The sequence below is a fragment of the Marmota monax genome, unplaced genomic scaffold (assembly GCF_021218885.2).
Source record: "Marmota monax isolate L192 unplaced genomic scaffold, Marmota_monax_Labrador192_F-V1.1 WCK01_AAM20220418_F8-fsc00022, whole genome shotgun sequence".
Taxonomy (NCBI): Eukaryota; Metazoa; Chordata; class Mammalia; order Rodentia; family Sciuridae; genus Marmota; species Marmota monax.
In genome coordinates this window covers 14,688,837-14,699,101 of record NW_026695215.1, presented here as the reverse complement: position 1 = coordinate 14,699,101, position 10,265 = coordinate 14,688,837, and the positions used below count along the sequence as shown (strand labels likewise).

Here is a 10,265-nt window from a genome sequence, read left to right as displayed (position 1 = left end):
GACAATTTCCTTGCCAGCGTACCCCATGTTGCAGTGACATTGAATGTAGGTGACCTTGCTCAAGGACCAAGGCAGATTAGGGTGTTCCTGGTTTTAAGATAATCGTGTTTAGGGCGTTCCCAGTTTAGGTTCCAGGTTTAAGGTTTAAGATTATTCCTGCTGGGAATAGGGCGTATCCTGCTGCCTGAGTTCCCCTTGAGTTCTCACGGGATTCAGACAGTATATTTTGGAGATAGAAGCCCAGTGGAGGTGGATTTGGGCAGAGAACGTGGATTTGGGCAGAGAACGTGGATTTGGGCAGAGAACGTGGATTTCCCCAGAACGTGATTGTAGACGGCTGGTGTGAGTTCGGGAATAAAGAGTTGCTGTTTGAATCTACAAGCTGTGTGGTGGCTCGTGATTGTGTGCCCAGCCAGACTGTGGCAAAAAATTTTTTAAATTGTGAAGTGTAATTGAAAGATATTGTACTCATTAGTGAAAACTAGTTTTTCTAGCAAACTCTAAGCTCTTGGTGAGGAAGCGCAACAGAAGTTCATCTTGTTCCTCCAACCCAACAGCTTACTGGAGGCATTGAGAAGGAAGACTTCCACACAGTGACTGGGAGCCTAGGTCCTTCCATCTTTTGGTTTCATCATTTCTTAAGGTCACAGAATCCTCTTAATCCTCTGCCTCCTTAGGAGAGGATTAATCTACACTTGGGAAAGAGACACAGCAAGCAGCGTCACACAGGAGGGTCAGGGGGCTTTATAGCACTGCCCTAACTCTGTCTCAAGCTCTGAACTTGTATTGGCCACACCTCACTTCTAGGGAAGCTGGGAAATGTGGTTTGTCCCTGCATGGAGAGAAAGGGAAGTGGACTGGGTGAGTGACTACAGAGTCTGTGTCACAGATGAAAGGTAAGAACTAAGCAAATGTTTATTGACAAGAAGACTCAGTATCACAGAACTGTTATGTTCAAGTTGAATTTTAGATTGAATGCAATGCCAATCAAAAATTGTAGTAGATCTTTTCATAGAATGTGAACAGCTGATTTTTAAAGTGTGACATTGGCCCAAGGACAGAAAAATATACCAAAGGACCAGAAATGAAAGTCCCTAGATGGAGCCCCACACACATGAGTGACACGTGGGCAAGCTCCAGGTAAGCGCCAGATGGGAAAGGAAAGGACAGACTCTTCAGTGACTGTTCTGGAACCAATCAGGTGTCCGGATCCTCTCACTACTGCTGTAATTCTCCAGTAAACCCTTCTCTTGATAGACTAAACAAATAAATGTGAAAGGTAAAAACATTCACACTTTTGAAAGAAAATACGGAGGAATATATTCAGGCCACAAGATATGAAAATGTGCCACAGAAAGGTAATGACTGATTATTAAACTACCAAAACTAGGAAGCTGTTCATCTGAAGGACCCACAAAGAAAATGAAAAGGCAAGCCACAGGCTGGGAGGAAATGTTCACAATGCATACAACTCACATATGCAAAAAAAAAAAAATTGAATCCAAAATATATAAAGAATAGCTACAAGTCAATAAGAAAAAGAAAACAACCTTATGGTAAAGTGGATAAAGAAACAGATTTTTCATACACAAAAAAATATGACTGTTTAACAATGCTTAGACTCATTTGTAATTGTGGAAATGCTAAGTTAAATGTGCATTATGAAATTACAGCTAAATGCTGTTTTATACTCACTAAAATGGATAATATTGTAAAATCCAACAGAAACCCTTTCACACGTAGTTGTGAACGTAAGACTGTTCATACATTGTACATTTACAAAGGAAAACAAGAGAATGATAAACACCCAATTCAGGATAGTGGTTACTGTAGGACGGGTGGGATAAGGAGAGGAGCACACGGAAGGCTTCTCAGTCTCTGTGCAGAAGGCAGATGTTTTATGTTATCATATTATTTTGAATGCCATATATATATATATATTTTTTTCATATATGTCTGTCTTATATACTAAATATTCCATAATTTTAGAGACACAAATACCTTTTTCTTTGGAGTTGCTTTTTAAATTAGGCCAATAAAATGGGATAAAGATCCTAGCTTGGCTCTGGAAAGACTTGAAATATGGTCAAGGAAACAGAAAAACAAATCATCCCAATATAAGTGGTAGGTGTGGGAGACCAACCTTGCACATGACTGTGTTAGACCAGGACGCAAGAAAAGACCACTGACTCCAATTAAAATCAAATTAAAGCAAGCTTATTATTTCCACCGGCCGGGCTGCCTCTCCCTCCCAAAACAGAGGGAACATGACAGCACCCAGCTTTCCTGCAGCCCAGCTTTATAGCCCAGAAAGTTACACAAAGGGGGGTTACAGATAACAGAACTCTGACGAGCATAACACTAATGGTAGTTTACATCTTTACTGGCCCGGACATCAGAATTTATGAAGGTTAGGGCTGGGGATGTGGCTCAAGCGGTAGCTCACTCGCCTGGCATGCGTGCGGCCCGGGTTCGATCCTCAGCACCACATACAAACAAAGATGTTGTGTCCACCGAAAACTGAAAAATAAAAATATTAAAAATTCTCTCTTTAAAAAAAAAAAAAAAAAAAGAATTTATGAAGGTCATTAGAGCCTCAGAGAAGGTCGTTATCTGGCCAGGGAAGGCCAAGATTTGTGAGGCGTCACTTAAGTTTCAGAGAGGGCTGCTACTGGTCAGAGAGCCAGGCATGGGTGAGTTCAAGGCACGGGCAGGCATTCCAAGCAGGTTCAGAATTTGCAGTAATTTATAGTAAAGCTGAAATTATCTTTTCATGGCTTTGTGGCGAGATGGCTCCCAATTTTAAGAAAAGATCAGGTTGGGTCTATCATCTGAGTCATACTCCCTGGCTGGATGCTGAGGCACTCAGTCACAGAAATGTGGCAGAACTTTCCCCAACCTTCTTGGGTTCGAGGGACAGTGTCTTGTGCATAGGTGTGTCTTGCTACAGCTCCATGGGTAAAGCTATGCTCACCTGTTCCTTTGTAATATAACCCCTTGCCCTGTTTAGGATAGAATCTTCCATGAAAGTGCCTTGTGTGTGTCCCCTTCTTTTACTGTGCCCTTAGGTGTGACCTACCCAGGTGTCAGTCAACCTTCTGACAGTGGACATCATGAAGCTAGACTCAGCTCCCTGAAACCTGACCTCTTGCCTCATTTGAATAGCTTCTCCTCAATAAAAGGGGTCAGCTGGTGCGCGCTCTGTCTCTCTCTCTTCCTGTGGAGCCTCAAGGTCAGAGGAGCCATCACAGCAACTCCAAAGAAAAAGGTATTTGTGTCTCTTGTGTGGTTATTTTGTGCAGCCCAGTAGCCCAGTTCAACTGGAGTAACCCCTGAGCCTTTTAGTCGCGAGAACAGAAAGCCGGCAGGTAGGTATAAGGTACTATGAGGCCTAAGAGGAGAAATTCTCCTGCCCTGTGACAGAAGGGAAACTTGGAGTGGGTCTTGAAGAAAGAATGAGTTTCCCAGGCCAACAGACATTCCATCTCATCAGGGCTAGATGGACAAAGCCAGGAGGCCACAATGTAATTGACTGATAGACTGAAGTGCTGGGGACTGAACCCAAGGCCTTATGCATGCCAGGCAAGTGTCCTACCACTGAGCTGAACCCTCCCACCCTGCATTTTAATTTTTGCTGTTATGCTGAAAACAAAATAATTAAGTTTCTTTTTTTTCCCCCAAGCCACCCCACCAGTGTGACTACACACTCTGAAAACTGAATCTCTCAAATGAGATTGTGGTGTAAACACAAAATGGTCCAGCAACCATGACCAGGGCAGATTCATCCATTCCCAAGGTGGCCCAGCTGGTCAGACTGCTGGACAAGTCTTCGCACACCATTCCTACACAGCAAATACAGTGAGCTCGGGAAGGTATTTGCAAAGCCCAAGAAAAATGTTGCGGTTATTCTGAGTAAACATGAGCATAGCTTTGAGGGAAGAATAAATTTTGAGATCTAAGTTTTAGATACTTTACATCTAACTGTGTTACCATTACCCCCCCCCCCCAAAAAAAAATAAAGTGGTAATTTTCCAATCCCATCAAACCTTTAGCCAACCCTATTAACTAATAAAAGGACTAATTGGAGGGCTGGGGCTGTAGCTCAATGGTAAAGCGCTTGCCTCGCACTTGTGAGGCATTGGGTTCCATCCTCAGCACCATATTAAAAAAATAAATAAATAAAGATATTGTGTTCATTTACAACTAAAAGAATATTTTTTTTAAAAAAGGACTATTTGGAAATCAAGCTTTCCTCTCCATCTTCTCTTGTTTTTTGATAGAAAAACTAAAATATCAGAGAATGGGGGGTACAGGGCACTCTGGGGATACATTTCTAGAATTTAGGTGACCTGAGAATGGGACTGGCCAGTATGATTGGCATCCTTTACCATCCATTCATCCATCTATGACGGAATTGCAGTAACTTCAGGACAGACTGTCTGAGCCAAAGACCTGCCATGAGAATCCTTTCATTTTAAAAACTGCTATCCATTATTTTCAGGAAATCGTATTACTATTATCCAAATTATTCAGTAATTGCTTTAATCAATCATTTTCTTATATCCTACATTTGGTTGAAGGGTTTCAGTGTTTTAATTATGTTATGATGTTGACCCAGTAAAACAGGCAGAGTCGTGGAAACTTAAACTGATGTTGTTTTAACTTTTAGCTGTTTTGGTCTTTCAGCAGGAATCAGTCAGGCAAAGAATCTCAAGAAGAGTCAACGGATCCCTCAGAAGTTACAAATGAGGGCTGGTGGTGTGGCTCAGTGGTAGAGCCCATGCACAAGGCCCTGGGTTCCATCCTGGGCATCATGAACCAAAAAGGACAACTGGGATAAGTTGTCAGGTATCTCTGTGAACCCTAGTCCTCAGAGAATGGGGATGTGATGGTGCATTCACTGTTCTTACTAAGGGACCCAAGTTTTGGAGGGCTTTCTATTGCTTCTGCTTCTATTGTTAAGGGTTTTATAAAGTCCAAGGAAGGAGTAGGAACTGAGAATGTGAGTTTGGAGTCAGATGGACCTGGGAGGAAGCCAGAGTCTCCTTTTACTTTTAGTAGTTCTCTCATCCAAATAAATGTACCATAATTTCTTAGTTTCCATCCTTTTAATTTATGAATAGCACTACATCAAATGCCTTTGTATGAAAATCATGGTTCCCTGTGGCAGATGCTGTTGGCTGTTTACCTAAAAGCCTCTTCGTGTGAATAATTCCCAGTGCTATTCAGGCAGCCAGGGGCCTGAGGAGCCTGGTGGGCCTGAGCCATCATGGCAGCCTGTCAATCATGCCCTCTGTCAATGCTGTGTCTAGGTGTGTACATGGGTCCCCATTTATATTCTTTTGGGGATGTGGTCTTGCTGTGTTGCCCTGGATGGTCTTGAACTTTGTGAGATCCAATAATCCTCCCGCCTCAGCCTTCCAAGTAGCCTGGGTTACAGGTGGGCACCATCATGTGTCCCCAGTTTAAACAATGAAATGAGAAGGAAGTGCTCTGAAGGCTTCTGGAGGGCACAATGGGACAAGGAAGTTCCAGGTCCTTCACTGTACAGATTCTAAACAAACTCCGTGATTCTTCACTACCAGATTTCTTAGTTGGCAATAAATGTCTGATTACTGAAATCACGTGAGTTTTCTGTCACTTGCAGATGAAACCATTTTAACTCCTACACTTTAAATTATTTCCAGAGCAGGACCCCTATGTGGAATTTCTAGATATGGATTATTGATGTTTACAGTCTAATCTCACTCTGGAAGAGCTTTGATTGGGACTCCCATCAGCCCACCCGAAACCACCTTCTCACCACAGCCTCCTCATTGAGTCCCCGAGTATTATCATTCTTTATTGCTAATTTGGTAGGCAGATTTTTACTACCTCAAAATCCACGGTTGTTCATCTTCATTTGGTGAAGTGGTATGTGATAGGACTTGGCCTTGGGGCATCCTCCCAGGGAGGAGAGTGTGGTCAGGAGGAGGTGGAGGTGGCATCCTATAAGGGCCATCAGGGGAATCACATGAGAGGGATCAAGTACTCATGCAGGTGAGACCAGAAATATGAGGGTGAAAAGCTAGCCTGAGCCTGCAGGGGTGACCAGAGATCACAGACCACAGCCAGGCCAGGTGGGGAACAGCGTTCTGAAGCACCTGTATCAAAACACTGAGTCTCCTCAGCCACACTGAGCCTCTCTTGCGGGTGATTCCACCCAGAGATGAGCTTAAAGACACGATTTGTTAAGACCCCGAACACAGAAAAAGATAAGGCCAAAATGACCTAACATCTGCTAAATCGTTTTTTCAAATTTTCAATAGAGACAAAGTTAAACATGAGGATGAAGTCTCCTTCTATTGAAACTAAAAAAAAAAATAAAATAAAATAAAATTTTTTGTATCAGGATTCATTCATTCAGAAAAACTGACAGGGTGGAATGTGATGGACATCACTATCCAAAGTACAAGTATGAAGACACGAATTGGGTGTCAACATACTTTATATACAGAGATATGAAAAATTGTGGTATATATGTGTAACAAGAATTGTCATGCAAAAAACAAAAAACAAAATACATGTATAAAGACATGATTTGGTGTGAACATGTATGAAGACACGAATTGGGTGTCAACATACTTTATATACAAAAATATGAAAAATTGTGTTCTATATGTGTAATAAGAATTGTAATGCACTCTGCTGTCATGTATTTAAAAAAATAAAATCCATTAAAAGAAAAAAGAAACACTGACAGAAAAACACTCCAGGTATTTCAAACAGATGGAATTTCATTTAGGGAATTTTTACAAACATGTCAGGAAATCTGAAAGAGCAAAAGAAAAGAAAAGGGGTGGGGGTGCTGGAGAAACCAAAAGAAATTAATTGATTTGAATGAAATAATTTGAATTTGAGTATTCTCATTGACTTGAGTTAATCTGAATAAGCTCCCCACTCTGTCCTCTTGGACTGTGGCCTTCCTGACCGGTCCTCTCTGCTTCCCAAGCGCCTTCTCTGGGAGTGGGTGTCAGAGGGAAATGCAGAAAGGTGCATGCTAACCTTTCCCTGGACCTTCCCCACAGCCCTTCCCTGCTCTAACTTAGGAAGGCTGAGCTAGCAAGGTATAAATATGGACCCCTTGAAAAGAGCTACCCTTGCCCTTGACCTTCCTCATCTCTTCACTTTACTGTGTGCTCCAAATTCCCCCAAGTAGAGCCATTAGGGTTTAAAATACACACTTAGAAAGCTAATGCCAGCTCTGCAGGAAAGAGGGGTCTGCTGTCCATTTGGAGCTTCCTGACGTTTAATCCAATGTTCGATTCAGGTTAGATAATACATGCCAAGAACAAGGTCCTAAGTCCCAAAATGGTGTCACTGGACTAAAATCAAAGTGTGGATAGGCTGTGCTCCTTTATGAAGGGTCCAGGGACAAAGGATTTCCACACTTTCACCAGCTCTGGAGATTGCTCACATTCCAGGCTTGGGCCCCCTTTCTCCATCTTTTCAGCCGCCACAGCAGGTGAGCCCCTCTCTGCATTTCTCTGGCTTTTCTTCTCAAGTCTTAGCATCACTCAGATCTCCCCTGAGCGCAGCCTGGAAGGTTCTGGTCGTGGTCATGAGATTAGACTGGGCCCCACCTCAAGATCTGGACCTTTCATCATCTGCAAGTGAGTCTGACACTCAGATTCAGGAGGAGGACCTGAGCGGTTACTCTACTACTTTCTCCCAATTCTTATCACCCCAAAGTCACTGCCTGCGACAAGATTTCCTAAAATCCTTCTTCCAAAAGCTTCAGCCGTTTTGCATCTTTCTCTTAATGTCTCTGGAAAAACATTCCGGGTCCCAACCTCGAGCCTCTTCCTCCTGGGAAGGGGAGAGAACCCGCCACCAAGTCAAAACCGTCTAGTGGCCAGGCGGGGACTCAATGCGGCCCCCACGCTGACCTCTGTGGGCAGAGGCGGGGAGATCCGCACTTTGTTCCTCCAGGGGCTCCGAGGTGGCCCCCTGCGGTGGGGACCCACTGAGGCGTCCATCCTTGGAAGCCTCCCTGCAACCATCAGGGACACGAGTGCTCCTTCTCAGCTTTTGTCCCCTGCGAGGCCGCGTCCCTCGCAGCTCTGTGGGCTGCGACAAGCTTGTCCTGCAGCGGGGCCACCAGGATTTCCCGGTGTCGGTGCCAGGTGTCCCCGTCGCCGGCTCCCCCTGCCGCCCCAGCCCCGCTCTCCACGTAGGGTTCCTCAGCTGTCCTGCACCTCCGCCCTCGCCCTCTCAGTAACCGGTGCCCGGTGCCCGCTGTGACCGCCCCCTCTGCGTCTCCATGGCGCTGGGCGACGCTAGGAGCCGCAGTGCCAGGACCGGCCCGCCGAGGTCGCCCGGGCCCCCCAACCGTGTGGCCCGGGTTAAAAGCTCGCGACAGGGCTGCCACAGGGCTGGGACCTGGTGTGTTCCGAGGTTGTGCACCCGGCACCGCCTCATCCCCGCGGGGGCCACCGCTTCTCCCTGTAGGAACGTCCAGGCCCCGGACTGTGCGCCGCCCCAGGGCGCTTTGTGGGCTCCAGGTGGGTAGCTTGGCTTTTCTCGGAAACGCATGTAAATTGCTGTGTGCTGGGAGAAGACCATAAAGGGGCCACTCCTGTCCTCCTCCTTGCTCCCTGGGACTCCGAGGTGGAGTCAGCAACTGTCCAAGCTGGGTGAGCAGGGGGCTCAGAGCTGGGTCTGCCCCGCATCCCTGGAGACCAAGGGCAGCCCTCCTGACCCCCCTCATCCCCTCAGCTTCCCGCCTCCACTGTCCCATTTCCAGGCCGCTGGGGGTGGGGGAGAGTAGATAAGTAAAGCCCAGCACAGGTGAGGCACTCACATCTGGACCTTCAGTAACTATTCTGTAAGGAACCAACCTATCCATGGTGGCTTTGAAGCGCCCCAGTCTTTGTTCACCTGGCCCACATTTACTGTACATAGAAATGACATAAAAAATTCTTGTGACAAAATATTATGCTGTCTTAACAGAGCATTTACAGAATCTATGTGTGTAGTTTATAAGAGAAGGTTGGTGACATTTTGATGTTGGTCTATAAAAATTATAATTTTTCCCTTATGTATGTGTCTCTGTGTTCTGCTGGGTTCGTTCTTTCTTTCCAGAATGCTTTTCACTCATGTTGGAATCATTTGTTATGCAGCAATAAGATAGTAATACCAATGAGGTCTAATTTGAAATTGTGAACTAATCCAGCTAATAGCTCACACAGCACCTACATATGTTGACTGGATTTCTCCTGAAAATTTAAAATCTCCCATAGTGCCCTTAAGTGTGTTGCAGTGCCTCTGAGCACCTCAACATACAGTTTGGGAATTGTGGTTCTAAAGCACAAAGCAAAAAGGATTGATTCCTCAAGAAGATTTGTCAATTCTAAATTTATAGGTACCTAATAACATAGCCTTAGAATATATAAAACAAAATTGGCAGAAGTAGAAAAATTTATATTCATATCCCTCTCTCATTAACTGATAGAATACTCGTATAAAATTAATCCCAGCAGTTCGGGAGGCGGAGGCAGGAGGATCTTGAGTTCAAAGCCAGCCTCAGCAAAAGCAAGACACTAAACAACTCAGTGAGACCCTGTCACTAATTAAAATACAAGATAGGGCTGGGGGTGTGGCTTAGTGGTCAGTACTCCTGAGTTCAATACCCCCCCACTATCTCCCTCCCCCCAAATAAAGACAAATGTAATGGGAAACCATTAGACAGATTTGATTTATATTTCAAAAACATTATTCTGGCCCCGGGTAGAGAACATTATTCAGACTCACTGCAGGCAAGAGAACTGTTGCGGTTGCACAGTAGAAAAGTGATCGTGAGATCGCAGAGCCAGGTTCCTTTTGACATTTACTTTGCTCAATAACCCCATTTCTTTCCAGTTTCTTTAGCTCCACCAGGTCTAGACTCAAAAGCCCTTTCGATGTAAGACAACTTTGGACAATCTCTCTCTAGAAACCTTTTTATAGGGGAAAACTACAATAATTTCTGAAAACCTTTGTCCATGTGAATGCAGATCAGAGGGCTCACCGTTACCTTTAGCTATCATATGTAGGGACCTTTCAGAGCTGGCTGATTTAAGAAACAAAATCAGTATTAATTGGGTGGTTTTGTATGACTAACAGAATAATAATAACATCAACAATGTAGTTTATTGGGGTATTTCCAGTGTGTGCCAGGCATTGTATAAAGTGCTTTATAAATTTACTTAATCTATACAACAACCATATTTCATTTGACAGTTGGC

General features: G+C 44.4%; 1 protein-coding gene across 2 annotated transcripts in view; it reads left to right on the top strand.

Moving 5' to 3' along the window:
- The first annotated feature begins 8,322 nt into the window (after window positions 1-8,322).
- Window positions 8,323-10,265, top strand: part of LOC124084230 (uncharacterized) — a 38,795-nt gene continuing 36,852 nt past the window's right edge. For both annotated transcript variants that reach the window (XM_046431239.2, XM_046431238.2), the window contains exon 1: window positions 8,323-8,543. The gene's annotated coding sequence lies outside the window, so the exon portion shown is untranslated. The remainder of the gene's footprint in view (window positions 8,544-10,265) is intronic.